The 21,448-nt window shown below is 43.2% G+C and overlaps 1 long non-coding RNA gene and 1 pseudogene across 6 annotated transcripts in view; both read right to left on the bottom strand.

Moving 5' to 3' along the window:
- Window positions 1–452: 452 nt before the first annotated feature.
- The window catches only part of LOC306656374, a 33,503-nt gene continuing 12,507 nt past the window's right edge, over window positions 453–21,448 (bottom strand). Inside the window, exons 2-6 of one of the 5 annotated variants that reach the window (XR_013762486.1) lie at window positions 14,496–14,647; window positions 13,601–13,679; window positions 9,739–9,774; window positions 4,371–4,549; window positions 453–707 (exon numbers count right to left, since the gene is read on the bottom strand). This is a non-coding gene — a long non-coding RNA (uncharacterized lncRNA). Of the gene's footprint in view, window positions 708–4,370; window positions 4,550–5,173; window positions 5,251–9,738; window positions 9,775–13,600; window positions 13,680–14,495; window positions 15,765–21,448 lie in introns of all 5 variants that reach the window. The other 4 variants (XR_013762487.1, XR_013762488.1, XR_013762485.1 and 1 more) reach the window with 4 other exon arrangements.
- LOC306657572 (eukaryotic translation initiation factor 3 subunit E-like) lies at window positions 7,393–9,722 on the bottom strand (annotated as a pseudogene). Its single transcript has one exon. The product of its transcript is annotated as a eukaryotic translation initiation factor 3 subunit E-like (transcript).

The raw sequence follows: 21,448 nt of genomic DNA, 5'->3' as shown, positions 1-21,448 counted from the left end.
TGGAGAATAATAACATCTCCATGAGTGGGCCCATGGGGTCCCCATCTATTACATTTTGTATCTGGGATGTCCCCCAGAGACCCATGTGTTAAAGGTTTGATCCCCAGTTTGGTATTCTTGGAAGGTGGTGAAAACTTAGAGAGCTGGGGTCTGGGGGAGGTCTTCATGTCACTGTAGGCATGCCCCCAAAGGGGATGATGGAACCTTAGTTTCTTCCTCATTCTCCCTTTCAATTCCCTGCCATGAGGTGCGTGGTTTGCTTCACACATACTCCTGATACGATGCACTGCCTTCCCAAAGGAAATGGGGAGTCAGTCATGGGTTGAGGGGCTGGGGATATAAGCTCAGTTGGCAGAGTGCTTGCCTTGCAAGCCAAGGCCCTGGATTTAATCACCAGCACCAGAAAAAAAAAAAAATCGTGGGTTGAAACCTCCAAAATTCTAAGTTGACTATCTTATTTATTATAGTGACAGAAAGCCCACATACCATTTCTTCTTCTGTCCCTTTTGTGAGCTTAGAACAGGCAGAAAGCCCCCCATGAAGAATGAGGGCAGGTCCAGACACCAAGACCTACTTTTGAATCTATTTTCTGGTCTTGTCTCTTTGGAGAGCAGCCCCTTCTGTGGGAATTTCTGAGCGGTCTTTTAATGCCTTTCTTCTAAACGTTCACAGAAATAGCTAAACGTCATTGACTTTTTCATGAACTCCTGTAATGAAAGATAAAAACCTCAACAGAGAGCCAGACATGATAATTTGCACCTATAGTCTCAGTTACTTTGGAAAGATCACTTGTGTCTAGGAGCAACATACCAAGACCCTTGTTTCCCCCGGCAAAAAAAAAAAAAAAAAAAAAAAAAAAAAAACAAAACAAGACAGTTGAGCACATCCAGAAGCTGATGGTGCCTGTGACCCCAAGGCATGGAGCCCCAGTTATCCCACCACAGTCCGCGAACAGCCACCACATCCATCTTCACCCTCACCAACCAGATTCTTCTGACCAATGTGGCAGTGGTACCCATGAAGTGCATGGGCAACTGCTTCAAGATCGCCTGCTACAAGAACAAGGTGGTGAAGGACGCAGTGGTGATGCACCTATAATCCCAGAGACTCGGGAGGCTGATGCAGGAGGATTTCAAGTTCACAGCCAGCCTCAGCAACTAAGCAAGGCCCTATGTCCAAATGAAAAATAAAAAGAACTGGGGATGCTGCTCAGTGGTTGAGGGCCCCTGACTTCAATCCCTGGCACCAAAATAGATAAATAAAATAAAATAAAACAAAACAAAACAAAACATAATAAAATATAATGATAGTGCTTGCTTCTGCAGCACACATACTAAAAATCAGAACTATATAGAAAAGATTTGCATGGCCACTGCACAAGGATGACATGCAAATTCATCAAGTGTTTCTTTTTCTTTCCTTTTTTTAAGAGAATAAGTGCATACTATTTGTAAAAAAATATATTATTTATTTATTTATTTATTTTTAATATGGTGCTGAGGATTGAATCCAGAGCCTCACACATGCTAGGCAAGTGCTTTACAACTGAGCCACAACCCCAGTCCCTCATGAAGTGTTTCTTATTTTTAAGACAGGCAACCTAAAAAAGAAAAAAAGAAAAAAAAAGAAAAAAGAAGAAGAAGAAGAAGAAGGAAAATAAAAGACTATTCAGAGAAAAAGAACTTTTAGAAATTAAACTTTTCAATAAAAATTGGAGGATAACGAAGGAGGGAAGAAAAGGAGAGTTAGAAAATAGGTGAGAAAAGAAAAAAATTAGTTGATTGACTTCCTATTAGCAGGAAGAAAACAGTTGGGGGGTATTAGAACTAATGTTTTTAAACCCCCAGAATAGGAAAGCATGAGTTTACAGGTTAAAAGGACTCACACTACACATCCACACAATGGATGAACAAATGCCACACAAAGAACAGCACCAGAAACTCTAACAAAACCTCTGCATAAAAAGGTCCTAAAATTTCTGGGGGAAAAACATCAATAAATTACTATAGCAACACTGGAAGACTATAGAAGAAAACTTCAAATTTTGGAGGGAAAATTATCTCCACATGAAATTATGTATCCAGTCAAAATACTGATTGAATGTGATGGTGGAAAAAAGATATTAGATGTTCACATACAATATGCCTGGAGATCACCCCATGAGAGTATGTAGATTATCTTCCTTGCTCTATTTTATAGTTACATTGTAATCGATTTTGCAATTATATCATAGTTTATTCAAACAGATCCGGCTGATGGGCATTTGAATTGTTTTCAGTGTTGCTATTATAAATACTGTGTTATAATAAATAATCCTCCTTGGGTTGGGTTGTGGTTCAGTGGTAGAGTGCTCGCCTAGCAGGCATGAGGCCCTGGGTTCAATCCTCAGCATCACATAAAAATTAAAATTAAAATTTAAAAAACTTATTGTATCCACCTACCACTAAAAAATATATATTTAAAAAATTAAAAAATAAATAATCCTCGTTTTGCATTATTAAAAAAAGATATTAGATGTTCAAGGTCTCAAAATTTTATCTTCCATATACCTCTATCTGGAAACTTTCAGAAAATGTGCTCAATACACGCAAGGGAATTAACCAAAATCAAAAAGCTATGGGACCAAAAAAAAAAAAAAAAAGCTATGGGACCAAGAAATATGAGTGGGGAAGCCCCAGATGAAGGGGCAGAGGCTCTCTTGGGCGACAGTTCCCTGGCAGCAGCACTAGGCAGGAGGTCTGAGAGACCCAGATGTCAATAAGAGAAAAGGGATGTGTGATCTGGGCTAGGTGGTGCACGCCTGCAATCCCAGACTCAGGAGGCTGAGGCAGGAGGATCACAAGGTTGGATCAGCAATTTAGTGAGCCCCTATCTCAAAACAAAATTTAAAATAAAAGCGACAAGGATGTAGTTTAGCGATAAGAGTGCCCCTGAATTGAATACTCAGTACTAGAAAGAGAGAGAGAGAGAGAGAGAGAGAGAGAGAGAAAGAGAGAGAGAGAGAATGTGTTAGGCCTGATAATGATGTATTTGCATTTGCTGATATTATTGGTGGATGCTTCCCAGTTCTGAGTGGTCAGGTTTGGAACTAATTAATAATAGATATATGGAAACAGAATAGAGAATCTACAAATCGACTTACATTTAATATAACTGATTTTTTTTACCAATATGCCAAGGAAATTCAATGGTGAAAGAATAATCCCCTTCAACAAATTTCCACATAAAAAAGAAATCCTCAACCACAACCCTACACTCTATAGAAAAACTAATTCAAAATGGACCATGGACCTAAAAGTAAAATGTAAAACTATAAAGCTAAAGAAGAAAATGGGAGTGATAGTTTAGGAAGGTTTTATTTTTTTTCAATATTGTAGATTAAACCCAAGGTCTTGTGCATGCTCAGCAAGCACTCTGTCACAGAGTTACAACCCCAGCAGCCTTTTTAAAACATTATTTTTAGTTGTAGATGGACACAATACCTTCATTTTATTAATTATTTTTATGTCGTGCTGAGGCTTGAACCTAGTGAGCCTCACTAAATTGCTGAGGCTGACTTTGAACATGATCCCCCTGCCTCAACCTCCTGAATTGCTAGGTTTACAGGTGTGTGCCACTATGCCGAGACCCAGCCCTTTTAATTCTATTTTGAGACAAAGTCTCACTAAGTTGCTGAGTCTGGCCTTGAATTTGCATCCTCTTGCAGGTGCTGAGTACTGAGTGGCTAGGAATGTAGGTGTGCACCACCACACCTGGTTATGTTTGACAAAAATTTCTTTAATATGACACAAAATACTTGAATTATGAAAGAAATTAAGCAAGTGAGAAATAAGTAAATTTTTTTTTTTTTTTTGCAATTATACAGGAGGGACTGCATAGAGGGAAAAGAGGGGTGGAAGGGGTGGGAGGGGTGGGGGGAGGAAAAAACAGAATGAATCAAACCTCATTATCCTATGTGAATGTATGATTACGCAAATGGTATGCTGTTACTCCATGTACAAACAGAAACGACATGTATCCCATTTGTTTACAATAAAAATAAATTTTAAAAAAGAATATCCAAATTCATACAAAACAAATAGTTGAGCTTGGTAAAAAGTCTAGCTTTAAAAAATAATATGTCTGTTTTTAACTCAAATACTTTTAAAATGTGACCATATGATAGTGACATTGCTCAGCAGTTTTGATGTAAATCATACCACTTGAATTGAACGTCATTCTTTGCAACAGGTATAAGCCTGGACTTAAATGTATTGAAGGTATTTTAATGATTTCAGTTTTGTTTTTTTTTTGTTTTATTTAGATATCAAAAACATTAAAAATAAAGGATAATCAGAAGAGAAAAGGGGTATACCCAAACTGAATGATACCATTTTAATGTTCATTTCAAGGTATCCCTTAATACAGGAGGATTCCTCATTCATTCATTCATTCATCCATCCATCCATTCATTAATTCATTCCACAATTATCTATTGAATGTCCACCATGAACCAGGAATTATTTGAAGCTCTGGTGATATGGAACAATGACCCTCTTCTTGCATATTTCTGTTGAGAGAGACAGAATAGTCAAAATAAACCAAAAACAAACAAGATACCAAACTAAAAAAAAAAAAAAAAAAAAAAGTAAAATATTAAGTACAGGAAAAACAAACATTTTACAAATTCAGTCCTATTGCATTATAAGTCTGTCCTGTGAACAGTAATCATATGGTCATGGGGATGCTGTCTATTAATGTAATTAGATAAAACAATAGTAAGCACAGGGGAAAATAAAAGCTAAATTATTATCAAAGTAGGAAGTGGATAGAAAATATCTAAAATTTACAAACCCATAAGTAACAGTAGATGCATATGATTTTTAAATGTGGATATAAGTCCTTCAAAAATAGCAGAGGCATTTGAGAATACCTGCCTCTAGAGAGAGGGACCTAGGAAGAGGTAAGGGACAAGAATGCTGGTTTTGTTACGTATTTTTCTTCTTTTTTTTGGCAGTACTGAAGCTTGAACCCAGGGCATGCTAAGCTCTACTAACAAACTACATCCCCAGCCCCCTGGATGCTGTTTTACTATAAGCCTTAGAACACTTATTCCCCTAACTGCTGCCTGAACTACTGGGAAGAAATTAATTAAATTTAAAATAACATCAGGGTTAGGAACAGTGGTGCACACCTGTAATCTCAGTGAATTGGGAGACCGAGGCAGAAGAATCACAAGTTCCAGGTCAGGCTCAGCAATTTAGCAAGATCCTATCTCAAAATAAAAAATAAAAAGGACTGATGATATAGCTCAGTGGTAAACTGCCTCTGGGTTCAATCCCCAGTATCAAACAATTCACACCAGGCCCAGCCCACATCCCTAGAAACTACTCAGAAGGTCACTGAGATGTGGCTGTGTGACCTCAGGGCAAGTCAAGGCCTGGTCTGCTAAACAATCCTGAGTGGTGAAAACAGCAGACGTTCTGCATACAGGAGAAGCTGGGGGAATTCCAAGAGCTGAGGTTTGAACCCTTTCTCTGTGCAGCTTGATTTGGGTCCCAGGAACCTGATATTGCCAGAAAGGACTATATTAGTCTGCTTTTTGTTAACATAATGAAACACCTGAGGCAAGCTATAAAGAAAAAAGGTTTATGTAGGTCAAAATTCTGGAAGTTCAAAGGCATGGCACATGCACTGTTCAGTTTTGATAAGGGGTCTCTCAGCTTTCACATCATGGCAGATAGCAATGGTGGGAGTGCATACCAGAACAAGGGATTGCATCTCAATACAGGAGACTACAGAGAGTCTAGGGTCCCACAATCCTTTCCAAGAGTATTAGAACATGTCCCCAGTGACCTAAGGAACTCCCACTAGGTGCCATCTCTTAAAGGGTCCATTACCTCCCAGATTACCATACTGGATTATTAAGCCTCCAACCAAGACACTTCAGGGTAAAAACCACATCCAAACCATAACAGGGCTCTTATCCTAATCCAAAGAGAGGATGGTTGCGTCTCTGTGGCCCATAATAGACAAATCTAACCCCTTTGTTGTCTGTGGGATCCAGGTATGTGACAAGGTATTTCCAGACCCCTAAGGCCTGGAGTTGGATGTTAGTGACAGGGTGGGTATTTGCAGACCATAATGCAAGATTTGGATTCAACTGGCTGGCTAGATACATTCCAGAGGTGGAGCAGAAACACAGGGAGCAGAGGCCTGCACCACGATGCTGACAGCTCAGGGAAAGGTCCAGTGCTCACCCAGATGGAAACCCAGTGCAGCCTGAGGTCAGGGGCATTGGGCAGAAGAATGCCAGATAGAAGGGTGGAGTGAGTTTTGGGGCAACACTGTCCTGAGCTCCAATGTCAAGAACAACTCAGGCACAAGACCCTTCATCTTCCTCAGCTTCAGTGTCCCCACGTTGAAAATGGAGTAAAGATGGCCCTTAATTCAGGACTGTGGTTTGGACTGTCCTGGCCCAATCACCTAAGACCACCAGGGGGTGACCTACAGTTAACCAAGTCAGGATCACTGGCTCTTTGTAATGGAGGAAAACACCCACCAGAGGACCCAGGAGCCCAAAGGAAGACAGTCACTACAGTATTGGGGGAAGGGTAAAGTTTAGATGACATTTACATGAAACTTTTTTTTTTTTAATGAGACTTTAACCATAACAGGGATGTGTGCAACAGGCTGGACTGTGGACTGTGCCCCATGTTCTACTTTCCTTGGAAACTAGATATATGTGGAATGTTGTGTGCAGAAAATCCTTATCTGAAGCTCCCCTCTGGGCTGGGAATCGAGGCTGCCTCTGTGTCAAAGTGACTTGGATCCTCCTTACTGATGTAATTTTGAACCAGAAAAGCTTTTGATGCTTTCTAATTTTAGGGGAAAAAAAAAAAAAAACACATTTCTCAGCAAGAAAGCACTAGTAACTCAAAGAAGGAGTGGCTATGACACCGTCCAGCTGCAGTGTATGATGGGAGAGATACTGCTTCCTGATGTTGGCGCTGCTGGCGTGTGTGTGTGTGTGTGTGTGTGTGTGTGTGTGTGTGTGTGTGTGTGTCACACATTTCTGTTGTCTCTGCTGGATCAAAGGCAGGGCTGAATGAAACACATTGCCCTACACAATGTGGGGTCCAGGCATCCTATGGTGCCCCTCTGTGGAGACATAAAGTTCAATCAGCCTTGATTTCTATGACACAGAGGGAGGCAAGAAAAGTTCCAATTTTGCCAGGGCCTGAGAAGGCGGCAGCCCCTCTCCCTTCCCTCTCACCTCCATCCCAGGAGTCCTCCCTGGACAGTTGGGAGAATCCTTGGGAGTCAACAGAGAGGGAAGAGGATTGGAGGTCTCCGGCAAAGCAGGCAGGGAAACTTCATTTAAATATTTTGAAACAGAAACCAACCTAAGAAGCACAGAAACTTCCTGCAATGTGGATAGCACATGTTCCCTTCCAGCGCACCCTTGATCCCCACCACCTCCAAGGGTCCCAGCCATAAGAGCCAGGCTCACACCAGCAGGAGGCTGGGATCAGAGCTTCTGTGGACTTTCCAAGTGTGTTTACTCACATTCCTATGTGTCCCCAAGGGAATGTCAGCTGAGACATTCCTAAGTGTGAGCTGAGAAAGGGAAAAAAAAGCAGCCCCTGATATCCACAAGTGATTTGACATTCCCAGCTAAAACTCGATGTTGTCAATAGCTGGTCTGACAGGTCATTTTGTTCTCCTTTTGGACACAAATAGTCTCCAAGAATACCAACCTCAGATAAGGTTACTCTGGAGCCATGATGAAATGAGACAGAACAAGGTCACTTCATAATTTTTTCTAAAGACAGACAAAATCGATTACTATGCTACCATCCATAAAATACCAAATATACTTCTCTCTTGGCTAAAATGAGTAATTGCTACTTTTAATAGCTTTCTTGAGCTATAATTCACGTCCCATACAATTCTTCCATTTAAAGAGTACAATTCATGACTTTTAGTAAATCCAGAGTTGTGTATCACAATGCCTGGTAGTCCATTTTTCAGTACTGTAATGAAATACCTGAAGCAGACCACTTTATAAAGAAAAGAGGTTTATTTTTGCCTTACGAAAAACTGACCAGATAGTATGATACAGCTTCTTTTTTGGCTGTTATTGTTTTGAATTTGGAGATTGAACCCAGGGGCACTTGTCCACTGAGATACATCCCAGCCCTTATTTTTTGAGATAGAGTCTCACTAAGTTGCCAAGGCTGGCCTCAAGCTTGTAATCCTCCTGCCTCAGACTCCCAAATTTTGGGGATTACAGGTGTGCACTACTGCACACACAGCTCATAAATTCTTATCTGGGCTTCCCTTGGCTGCAACACATCACGGTAGGAGCATGTTTGTGTGTCTGGTTTCTGTCCTTCTTTTTCTTCTTCTTTTTTTCTTTTTTGATGAATCAGAGCCAATCTTCTGAAATCCTCTGAATTTAGACTGAATATGTTAATTGCTTTTGAAATATATGTCATCCTTTATATACTGATTTTATTATTTCATCTTTCTGTTTTTCATCTACTCTTTACAGTTTTTCTGTAGACCCAGAATCTTGGGTTGTCCAGTGAGGAGCCTCTGACCTACTATTCTGAGTAAGTTTCTTTTCAATATTCATGACCAACATCTGGCTTCTAAAAGAATGGCTTTCGGGTTTTTCAATCACTTGCGGATAAGGTGAGACTGATTGTTAGCCATAACCACACGACCTAATTTAGAATAAATCTTGGATCCAGTGTTACATTTCTGATCAAATTCCCAATTTACCTTTCACCCTCTTCTGGAGTCATGTTCAGCTTAATCTGCCAACGTATTAATGCTGATACACTGGTGGGTACAACCAAAAGTCTCAAATATGAAGAGATAGGCATTTTCAATGAAATTCTCATGACAAGCCACCAAGTCATTCACAGCACTGAGACACATTCTCCCAGCTGCTTCTGAGCCCCATCAAAGTCAAAGTTAACATGCAGGCATTCAACAAATCCCATAACTGTAAATTCTGCCATTCTTTATATGCGTAAGACTCCTACTGAATAATTTTTACTAGATTCTTTAGCACCTCCAGCATTTTCAAACCTCTTTGTTTATTATGACTGTAGTGATCGTGTAGCAGAGAATCAGTGTACACACTGCCTGAGTTGCATTAAGATACTGTAGCTGGTAAAGGAAGAAATCAATAACATTATCACAACCTTTGGAGTGGTTGAAGAAAACAGACCAGTAAATGAACCATGATCACTGCTGAAGAGACTGGAATGGAGAACTCACAGAATTATTATCTATGTCATGTCTCTTTTAAATATGTAAGTTCTTCCATGGCTGCATTCCAATACTGCATTAAGAATTCAGAAGACATTTTTTCCCCAGAGAGAATTCAAAGCATTTCTATCTGTTGTTGGGACCAACACTCTAATGAAGTTAAGATATTTTGCTGCTTCTGGGTAATTTCCACATTCATATTGGAATTTTGCATACCAGCAGATTATATCTAAATCTTCCTGCCCTAAACCCTTGCTTGTTTGGCAGGTAGTCCAATAATATCTGACCATCCCTGGTTGACTGCATTTGCCTTGTAGTTTCTGGACTGTCAAACATCTTCAAAATTGATTCTGTTTTTGCCTGAAGCTATTTAGTTGTGCAACAACTGTGGTTCTTTTTTCTCTTAAAGCATGAGGAATATCATCAGAATAAAGGTTTTTGGCTGGGGACGTAGCTCTGTGAAAGAATACTGACCCAGCATGCACAGAGCCCTGGGTTCAATGCCCAGTACTGAAAAAAAAAAAAAGAATAAAGGTTTTATGTGCCCATCTATAACCAAGTCTACCCTGCTGGCACAACTGAGAAGATGTGATTTCCTTCATAATAATTCTTTATCATTTTATATCTCCTTACCATAGAGAAATTCAAGGAGTGGAAAGAAAGATGCCCATCCAAAAAGTGTGTGATGTGAGCAGTCAGTCATATGCTACATCTTGTCAAAGGAAGGGGAGTCTGTGTTCACTAAAACTTCTCTGACCCTCAGGATTAAATCATAGGCCTCCACTGTAATGAACTTATTGAATCCTAATCACTTTGCAAAAGTCCCACCTCTAAACATCAGAGTTGAATGAAATTTCTAACCCCTTAATACTATTAACATATGACTTTGGGTATTGAACAAAGTTGGGAGACAAACCATATTCAAACCATAAAACTATGTCAAATTTAGAACATTCCACCCCAAAAAGAAACCCTGGCCATTCCAAGGATCACTTCAAAATCCTACCATCCCCATCAACTAGGCAGACACTAATCTTTCTGTCTTATATATTTGCTTAGTTTGAATATTTCATATAAATGGAATCATATAAGAGGTGATCCTTTGTGATATGTGTGGTCCTCTTTCTCTTAGCATCTATTTTCAAGTTTTATATCTGTGATAGCATGTATCACTGGAATGGTCAATTTTATGTGTTAACTTGCCTGGGCCACAGGGTACCCAGATTTTTGGTCAAACATTATTCTAAAGTATTTCTTGGAATGTTCAGGATGAGATTAATGTTTAAACTTGGGGGTTGGGCATATAGTTCAGTGGTAGAGTATTTGCCTAGCATGTAGGCATCCCTAAATTCAATCCCAGCACCATTTAAAGAAAAGTGTGTGTGTGTGTGTGTGTGTGTGTGTGTGTGTGTGTGTGTATTTGAACTGATAGACTGAGTGAAGCAGACTGCCTTACATAAGTTGAAGGCCTGACTAGAACAAATGGTTGACCCTCCCCTGAGTAAGAGAAAATCTCTCCTGCCTGGATAAGGAACATGTGGCACACATAAACAATGGAATACTATTCAATCATAAAAATAATGAAATCCTGTCATTTGCAACATGGATATGCAAGACACAGAAAGAGAAGTCCCACCTGACCTCACAAGTGGAATCTACAAAAGTGATCTCATAGAAGTTGAAAGTAGGCCGGTTGGTTACAGAGGCTGGGGAAAGCAGGAGGGAGGGAGGAGAAAACTGAATGATGCGTACTAAGTCACAGTTAAGAGTGAGAAGTTCTGGTGTGCTCAGTAGGGGGACTATAGATGACAATAACGTACTGTATACTTCAAAAAGTCAAAAGATGGGGTTTTTAAAAGATTTGAAAAGTTTTCGCTATATAGAAAGGACAAATATTTGAGAGATAGATATATTCAACCTGATGTCAACATCACATAATGTATATGTGTGCTGAAACATTGTTAGCTCATTAATATGTATGGTTTTTCATGTTTTTATGGATCAGTTAAAATTTTAATTTAATTTTAAAAATATGCTTGTGGGTATAGCACAGTGGTAGCACGTGCTACGGCATGTGTGAGGCTCTGGGTTCAATCCCTAGCACCAAAGGTAAGTAAATAAAATCAAAATCAAATTTTTAAATTTTTAAAAAACATTTGGTAGCAAATGAATGTCAAGCTTTCCTTCCACAAGAAATTTGCCACCTTGAATACCCCAACACATCTGAAATACTTTCTGTGTAGAGGAAAGTAAAGCCATAAATTCCCTGAGTTAACCTGTCAACACCCCTGCAAATCAACCCTCCTTGCTTAGGGTCCTAGCAAGCTTCTCCTTGCACTAGTTTGTCTCTGGGGAAAAAGGGGCTTTCAAGAAGGGCCTGAGCAGGCAGCACAGGAATTCATTTTCAGAAGCTTCAGTAAATTGCTAACAGGAGCTGAAGCTGAATCTCAGTGGTAGGGCTCATGCTTAGCGTGAGTGAGGCCTTCTGTTTCATACCCAGCATTGCAAAACAAAACCAACCCAACAAACAAACAAAAACCACCTCAATTCCTAACAGTAGTCAGCAGGCTCCACCAATAAAGGCTCTTGTGAGCCTCTCTGTTGTCACCTGGTCATCACCTGTGAGTGGTGATGAACAGCAAACTTCTCAATCTTAGAGTTCTCTTCAAAACAATAAGAAATAAGCAGAAAATAAATCAAATCAATCTGAATTAACACAGACAGGGAGAGATGGGTAGAAGTTGACTGTTGTATCAAATGTAACAAAATAAGCAGTTTTCAAGGATACTGATACTCCACATTTGAAATTCAAGTCACTTAATGCTTCACATATAACCAGGTGACACTATCAAGGTGAGACAATTTCTAGGTTAAATATAGACACAAGCTTGGCTCTCATTTCTTTGTAATTCTTGTACAGTATGCCATTGAATCTTATTCAATTAGCACAAATATAAAGAGTACAGAGAGCAATAAACTGGACATGATACATTTCTTCTTTGGAGAAATAAAAGGTCTCAGTGCTGAGGCCAGTTACAGTCAAACAGTCTTCAGGCTATAAAAAGTTCCCATGTGATCCAGCAGGACGACAATGTTGAACTAATACTAACATCTGCACAGTGCTTTAGAGTTTATAAGTTATCCATCCTCCTTCCCATATTTCCCAGACTGGAAAACTGAAGCCCAACTTCACCCTCAGTTGTCTGGATGCCAAAGGGATGGCACCACCCTTCAGTCTGTTTATGTGACATGGGAAGAATGAAACAAAGCTCCCCTCAGTCCATCAGTCATATACAAAACATAACTGCTAGCCAAACAAGGTGGTGTACACCAAGCAATTTGGGAGGCTGAGGCAGGAGAATCATAAGTTCAAAGCCAGCCTCAGCAACTTAGTGAGGCCCTAAGCAACTTAGCAAGACCCTGTCTCAAAATAAAAAGCAAAAAAGGGCTGGGGATGTGGCTCAGTGGTAAAATGCCTCTGGGTTTAATCCCCAGTACCCCAAAACAAAACAAAACAAACAAAAACAGAACTGCTTCAAGTACAACATAAGCAGCCAAGATAATTTATGAAGTTATACATGAAGCTATTTCCCCTTTTAAAAAGTCCTCTGAATAGTTGGGCACAGTATTATACACCTGTAATCCCAGTGACTCAGGAGGCTGAGGCAGGAAGATGGTTAAGTTCAAGACCAGCCTCAGTAACTTAGCAAGAATCTGTCTCAAAATAAAAAATTAAATTAAAGAGGGCTAAGGGTGTGGCCCTGTGGTAAAGGGCCTCTGGGTTCAATTCCCAGCACCACACAGGCACACAAGAAAAGCTCACTGACTACCAATCTGGGTTTTTGTTTCAACTGTGAACTGAGCATGGTGGCCACAAAGAAGCACTTGCAGGTCCCTGTGCTTCAGGCCAGTGGGGCATATACACACCACTTGCCATAAAATGTGGTGAATGCTCAAAGCACTTGGGGTACCCAGAAAAGATGCTTCATTCAGGCTGAGAGAGAAAAGGTGAAGGAAATGTCTGCTGGGGAAATGAAACTTCCCTGAGGCCTGACAGAGGAACAGAAATCTGCAAACCCTACAAGGAGAGTAGGAAATCTGGACAGAGGGAACAGAGTGTGGGAAGGCTGCAAAGTTGAAAAGGTCCTATTTTTACTATTTTAAATAGTAAATATTTGTCCTATATTTACAAATCATGTGACTCAAAAGGAAGCGAGCAGGGAAGCCCTGGATAACATGCTCTGGTAGCTAATGACTAAATATACATGCTCTATAGAACAGTGTAAATGTACTTTAATGGCTAACTCAGTAATTAGAACATACCATACAGGCTTACCTAGATGATTTAAATTCTTCAAGGAGTCTCTATCCTCTTCCAAATATTGACTAAGAAATATCAGCTACAGATGAGTCATCTAAAGGGAAAAAAACAACATAGTCCACTGCTTGGCCAAGGCCTCGGATTTGAAAATTTACTCCAGTAGGAAAAAGACACATGTGCCTTGTGGTGACAGAAATGGACAAAGAAATTCCCATTTTGCCAAGGAATCTGGACACTCACCCTAACACTCCTATTTCTAGAAAAGACAACAAAAGTTAGAAGGAGTGAGTTCAATTTAACAAACTGTCCTGGAGTTTGAAAACTGTTTCCCAGGGATCCTGGGGCTTGGAGACTAATTTTTACAACTCCTATCACTCCTACTTCTCAATTTTCTGTCCTGTTGTATAAGTTCTTCATCAGAATCCTTGGGCTTTCAGTATGGGCACAAGTTGCTGTTGCTGCCTGAACCTATTCCAGAAGTTTCTCAAAGGATACAAATGGCCCAGTCCTTTGCTGTGAATTTTCAATAACCCTTTGTTGGCACCAGAAGGGCTGCTTTCAGAGTCTGGCACAGTGCATGACCCTCATGTTGGATAGACAGATGGACCAAAAGATAAGTCCCACACTGAGTTGTGAGGACCACCAGGAGCAAAACCAAAGGAAATATCCTGCCTGGGCCTAGCACAGGTGAACTGATAGCTCCGGACAGAACAATGCAGGAAACCCAAAACCATGACTAGCAAAGGCTCCTGCCAGAAGGGTCCACACACCTTCAAACCCTTCCACTTCTGTACCCTCTCTGCTCCCAACCTACATTTCCCCTTTCCTGAATGAAGCTGTTCTATCAATGTCACCATGACAACATGTGCCCCCACTACTGGTGTCCTGGGATACGAAAGTTGACACTTACCCCCATGATTCCTTCCTTTTCTTTTCTCTCAATTTTTATGAAACTCTTCTGATCTTTTTTCCAAGTCACCTATCTTTTTCTGTCTTTTGAATGTGCCAGGAAAGCTGAAATTGTTTCTTTCACAGTAGGATGAGTTTCAGGTTTGTGTTGCTCTGAAAAAGACACACTTTCAGAAAACAGTACCTCAATCTTAGAAGGCAGTGCTGCACATGTCCCCACCAAACCAGCATCTTGGTTGGAAGCTTCTGAATCCGGTTGAAGGATATGGGTAGGATGGGAATTGATGCAAGGAATGCTGAAGATCAAAACAACAAGAAAACCAAACTCTCTCTGCCCCAAAAGACGGCAGCACTCAGGTTAGGGACCACTGTACTAGGTGCTAGAGAGAGGTTGAATGTTCAACAGGGCATTGGCTTGGTCCCATCTGCATTTCCAGAAACCTCGCCCTGGCAGGAAGAAGCGGTAAAAAGTGACTTCTAGCCCCTGAAGTTTCCTTAAGGAGCGGCTTCAGAGAACTGCAGTGAAAAGGGGAGAGGGAAAGAGGGAGATGTTCGGGAACCCAGGCCCTCCAACCCTGCTTTCAGAAGAACAGGGCCACTTGCAATTGATTTTCATTGCACGGTTGTTGAAAACTACTGCTTCAAACAAGTGAAATGGAGTTCTGATGACAGAGGCAATGGAGCGTGAGAGTCTGAGCAAAGCCTTTGAGGACACCGTGGAGCAGCCAAACACGAGGACGATTTAAAACGCGGACTCAAGTCACTCAACTCTCAAGTCACCAACAGGTAACAAGGAGCGTGTGGACCCTCTCCTGCCCCCTGGAGCCCGACAACCCATGTGGGTTTCCTCCAATACATCGTGCACAGGACCGTGTCCACCTGAGCGACGCCCAGTGGACGCCAAGCCTTCCAGTTTCCGCGCTATTTCTTTCCCACCGCAATTCCCACGCACAGGTCAATCGACCAACCATTGCCAATCAACACTCAGCAGCGCCTGACAGGGAAAATCAATCGATTGATCCTGCTTTGTCTTCAAGACCTAGGAGCAGAGCGTCGTGTGCTGGATCGATGGCAGGTCTTGGATCTGGGACTAAGTTGGGTAGCAGTCAGGGAAAGGTCCAGTTTCCCTGGCGTGGAAAGAAGGTTGACCTCAAATAATTCAGGTTCTAGAAAAACACCGTTTTTGTTTTCGTTTTCCCCTAGACTTCCTCCTGTCTTCTGATGTAGTTTGGGGCAAGTCGATCTATTCTTCCTGGGTCTGTTGCTCTACCTAAAACATGAAGGAATTGATCAAAGTGAACCCTACAATCCCTCATTTATCTTCTCCCTGCCAACCCAGGATCGGTGCCTGTGTCTCTCCATCTATTATCAGTGGTCTCACTCTGACCTGGTGGTCTGAAGCTTTGCCAGCAGTACCATGCACTGCAGTCAGACTCTTCCCAGTCCTAGATGTCATTGCTAGGGAAATGGAGGCATAGGAAAAAGAAAAAACGGGACTTGCTCATTGACAAATATTTACTGTACTTCTGTTATCTGGCACCGTGCTGGGAGGAAGAAACAGGCATGGTCCTTGCATCCCCACTTAAGGCTACATTCCTCCCATCAGACCCTGAGATCCTGGCAGTGCAGTGAGATTTACATTCTCATCAAGCTGCTTTCATCGGGAACTCTGCCCCCCCCCCCCCTCTCTCTCTCTCTCTCTCCAGTATCCATACTCATTCCTCCAGAGACCTGAAGATCTGTAATGCTGCCTGTCCCCACACCTCACCTCTCAACCCCAAACCCTCATGGGCCTGGGCTCCTCTTGAACTCCCAACTCAGTCACTAACTTTCTCCCACTCACAGATCTACAAAGGAGGCATGGGGACCAAGACTCCAGTGGCACTTCCCTCCCTGAGGAAACCCTCTTATCCTGGCTGTCCAAACCTTGGAAGTTTAGGGAAGCCCCTCTCAGCACTTTGTTGAATCCAGAATACACCCAACCACCCTCTGAATATGAACTGCCACCCCTGGGCTTATCACCCTGCTGGGGTTCTTTTGCAGAGGTCTGTCTTGAAGTGACCAAAGAGGTCTGAAACATTGGCCATCAAGGGTCTAGAAATAAAAATGTCTGCAAGGGCAGGAAAGCAACTGAGCAGCATCTCAAGTCAGGTGGCCTAGATTCCAATCCTAGCTTTTCCCTTTCTGACCATGGTCCGGGATTGAACTTCTACCAGCAGTATCTACAAGATGGACTTTGTCAGAGCACATTCCTCACAGAAGGATGAAATGAAACGATGCATATAACTTACTGTATCATGCCTGTAGTATGTGGACAATAATTGGAAACTGTTATCATGACTATATTCAGGAAGAAAGAGGCATCCTAGGCTCTAACCCTTGATGACAAGGTGCCACTTTGTGTTTCTGAACCCTCTTTTCTAGCACCTCAGCTCAACTGAGCAGCCTCATCTCAGCAATATCTGAATTCCTGGCTCAGAAGACAAAGACTAATTATGTGAGTTGACAGAGGATGCCAAAGAGGAAGGACAAGGGAAGGCCAGATGAGGTCCTGGGCCTCAGAGCTTTGGTCACACATTCATGGAGCAGAGCAGTCCCTGCTACATATACCAGGAAGGCTCCTAGATAGAAGAGGGAAGGGAAATTGTTAATAATGAAATGTGATGTGCCAAATCAAACCATCCACTGGGGGCCTAACATGGAGAATTCACTCCTCCCTCCATCTCTGGGACCCTTAGGGCAGGCAGGAAGCTGCAGGTGTCTTCCAGACCTACTTTTCCAAGGCCAGTGGGACACCTGCAGTGATCATTTTAACTGAATACCCTAGAGCTCCCCTAGCGTTCTCCCTTGCTCCACCTGCCACTTGTGCTCAGCACAATAGGGAGGAAGCTGCAGGGCTTAAGCTGTGGGCTGCATAGGTGGAGCCCACAGGGTTCAATGACCCCATTCTCTACAAAATCCCCCCTCGGCCCCTTCCTAGTGAGAGAGTGTACATTTTGAGCAACTCCTAGGAGTAGGGACTGGGTTCTGGTCTGAGGAGCATTAATTGCTCACAGAACAAAAATGTCTATCATTGTTGGTGCTGAGCATAGCACTCACTGATCACCAGAAGACAGAACCTTCAGGGTATGGCCCACTGGCCCTGGGAAACTCAGCCTAGGTTCTTCCATTCCATGCTCCAAAGATCCTTCCCCTCCTCCACAGCATGCTGGGTGACTGGTTGACACTATGATGGCACCTGTACAGACCCTCACTAGTTGATGTTCTAAAGCAATAGGGACTCATCTTGCCTCCCGCTAGGCTTCAGTCCAAGATGGGGCCTGAAGTGAGCACCTTTCAGAGAGGGTGAATGAGCTCTGCACAGAAGGGCAGGAGTCCCATATCCAGTGCATGACTCTGACACATCCCTTCCCTTCTAAGTCCATCTCCTCACCAAGGCAGACTCAGGGGACTCTTGGTCTGCAAGGGCTCCCCGTCTACCCAGCTCCGGCCTTGGGAGAGTTGGGATGGGAAGTGAGACAGGTTTGGTCAGGAGATGTGGTAAAGTTCACTGACAGCCAAGGAGGGCTAGTAGGTGGAGAATGAATTAAAGTACCAGAGTGTCTATGAAGTTGGCTGATTTAAAGGTAGAATTCCAGGTACCAGGTAACCTGCTGAGACCAAGGCCTTTTAGCTCAGAAAATGTTCCTGGAAGGTGATTTCCAGTGAATTGGTCAGCCCTGAGGGAAACAGGACCAAACAAGTTAGGCTAAAACTGGGATTTGGTTCCCTGGGTTGCCTTCTTGGGGCCTGTTTCAGAAAAGCCTGGCCCTGATGTATGAGAACCAGTGGCCAAAAGTAGAAGGTGCCATGAGACTGAAGAAAGAGGCAGACAGATCCAGGACTACACAAAGTGCAATTTATTAGGGACTTGTGGGAAAGAAGCATGTCAAGGCAGCAGCAAGACAAGAAGATCCTCATAACCCCAAGGCAGGATAAAGCGGTTTGTATGCTAAATTAGAAGAGGTGGGCCTTTCTTAAAAACTATGATCATGTGTAATATGAGTGAAGAAACAGCGTAGGCATCATTGTCTGGCACAAAATTCTTGACTGGCTGACTTAATCACTTTGCTTATCCTATAGGGTTTGGAATGCATGCCAAGGTTTCCTGGGCAAGATAACTGTTATAACCAAGATGGCTGTAGTCCTGTCAAGCAGGAGGGCTACAGGGGCTTTCTGCTTGCTCTGGGCTTACAGAGGAGACAGGAAAAAAGGATGAGGATCATCCATGGTGCGTGGGGGGATGACTGCTCTGCACACAGCTCCTTGCTCCTCTTGATGCTCCCGGTCTCATTCCCAGGTGCTCCAGGTGTGGGATTCTTCTGATGATCTTATGTGAACACTCAGACTGTCACTCATTTAATTTTCCCTGGGTGGGAAAATCCTCTCCCAGTGGCCCACTGAAGTGGCCCTTCATTTTCACTCATTCTGTCAGGCCTGTTGGATGTGTTTGGATTCACATTCTTCCCCAACAGCATTTTGGCACAGTCTTGGGGCAACTATTGTAATGGGAAGCCAAAGTGGCACTTGGTGGCTCACTACCTGAGGACCCAGGAGGTAGAATCCTGCTCATGTGCTTCTGTGACTGTCAAGCCAGCCAAAGGGTAGGTGGTATATTGGCCCTGAGGCCACCAGAACCAATGCCTGTTCCTCCAGGAGGATTATGTTATTGAGAGCCTGGATGGTTAGTTACCATGGTAACCAGAGCAATTTGGATCTGACCTAGGGGATGGAATCTGCTTTCTAATGGATGAGGTGGAGAATAGGGAATAGAGAAGAGGGCAGCACAGTGATATGAACACCAAAAGCTGGTCATTGAACTTTCACTCATGCCTTGGTGACTGTCCCATGTCTTCCTCTATCTCCCCATCTACTTAATGGGTTTTTCTGCCTCTGGGAGGTCACTGTGATGCCTGGGATTGTTATCACTCTATTTCCAGGTGGGCCACCAATGTGGGGCCCATGAGAAAGGTAAGGGGTAGGTTCTCATCCTTTGGTTGACTGTCTACTCCTTTCCTACACAGAAATATCCCCTCGATGGGCCAAGCGGCTCTCCTCATCTCCAGACACATCCAGTGTGTACCAGCAGGCAGCCCCTGTCTAGACATGAACAAGCTTCACCCTGAGGGATGGGGCTGGGGCTCAGTGGCAGAGCACTTGCCTCGCATGAGTGGACACTGGGTTCTATCCTCCGCACCACACAAATACATAAATAAAGGTATTGTGTCCATGCAAAACTAAACGTTTTTTAATGTTAAAAAAAAAAAAAAAAAAAAAAAAAAAAAAAAGATTCATCCTGAGCTTGGCCTCACAGTGGTGCCCTACTTGGGATCCACGTGGGTCCACGCTGCAGTCCTGATAGTGCTGGTCAAGGAGAGGATGGCCCTGGGGAAGCCGTGAAGGGAGTGAGCCTCAGGAGTGCTGGGGCACAGGGCTGTACACCTGCTGGGCGACTGTGGCCATGCCTGTGCAGTGTGTGGCGGGAGCTGGGCAGACCTCTGCCCTCTGAGGAAGTTACTGTTCTCCAAGCCCCAGCTTCCACCTCTGTGAGGGACAGAAGGAAATGAAATGGCCTTCATTTAACAACTTCTCTTCCTTCTGAACATCTTCCCAGAGTGCAGGATCACCAACTTAGGCCCAGCTAACTCATGTCTTTCCTAATGGCCCATGTAGACCTGGTCTTTGGGGCTTCTGTTCTCATAAGGGACCAGCTCTTCTCTTGGACCTGAGTTCTGCATCCCTTCCCCATTAGCGTCCTCATCCTTGGCATGTATACATCATGGGAAGCAGGCAGCCCAAGGCAGCAGCTAAGTTCACTCCCTTTTGCTGCCATCACCTTGGCCAATAGAGCTAACCCCACCTAAAGGAATGTGGCTCCTGCAGGAATCCTGGAAACCCCTGCACCAGATGTCATTTGCTACAGACTCCAAAGATAGTTCACAGGAGGGAGGAACCTTCTGCCTGGAATGTGGCCCTGGTGGTGACTGTGATGTTTAAGTCCCACCTCTCAGTCACCTCTCTTAACTCAACCAGTATATGTTTATAATTTCCTCTAATATCCATCCTTTCTCTGAGCCTTTCCTTGCATGTACTGTTCACCTTCTGGAATGCCCATCAAGCACAGCCCCTTCAACTCCACCCTCAATCCCACCTTCCACATCACACCTTAGTTCGCTTTTTCTCCTCCTAATCTAAACCTTATCATTGGCTCCCTTAGGAGGACCTGTCAAGACACCAAGACTCAACTAGCACCCTGTTCATACTCTGACATCAGTCCCAGGCATGCCTACTGGGGCCCACTAGACCCTGGGCTTGGAGAGAGCTGAGATGGCTCTTGTTGTAGCTGATGACCCAACCCTGGCATCCAGAAGTCTCGTTGTGATAAAGACATCTTGATGCTCTTCTCTCCTGGAAGGCTTGTTTTGTCCTGGGTAGGGGATGGATGGGAAGACACCATACCAGAAGCAATGGTTCAAAACATATGGAGGGCCTATGGGTCAAAAGATCCACCCGGAGGAGCAGCTGAAGAATGTTAGGACATTAAGAGAGGAGTGCACTTAGGGCTCTCTCAGTGAAAACACCTTATGGTCAAGTGGGGAATATGAAGGGCGTACAAGCATCCTGGTCTCAAGGCTTCCAATCTTGGGAACTTTGGGGGATCTCCTGTAGGAGTTGGATCCAGTCCACAAGCCCCTAATATGCCTTTTCCAGGCTTAGAGCTTTCCCCCACTCCTGTACAACACCCCCACGGCATCATCCACATCAAGACCAACAACTAGGACAGGGGCACACCACGAATAAGGAGGAGGTGATTCATGTTGGGCAGCATCTCTGCACAGAGACCATGTGGTCATGACCCTGGGCTAATGAGGAGCAGGACTGTCACAATAAATGGGATGAGCAGAGGTCTAAGTA

Source organism: Sciurus vulgaris, assembly GCF_902686455.1.
Source record: "Sciurus vulgaris genome assembly, chromosome: 3".
NCBI classification, from domain to species: Eukaryota; Metazoa; Chordata; class Mammalia; order Rodentia; family Sciuridae; genus Sciurus; species Sciurus vulgaris.
The sequence above is the reverse complement of the archived record's forward strand: the minus strand, read 5'-3'. Positions and strand labels throughout refer to the sequence as shown.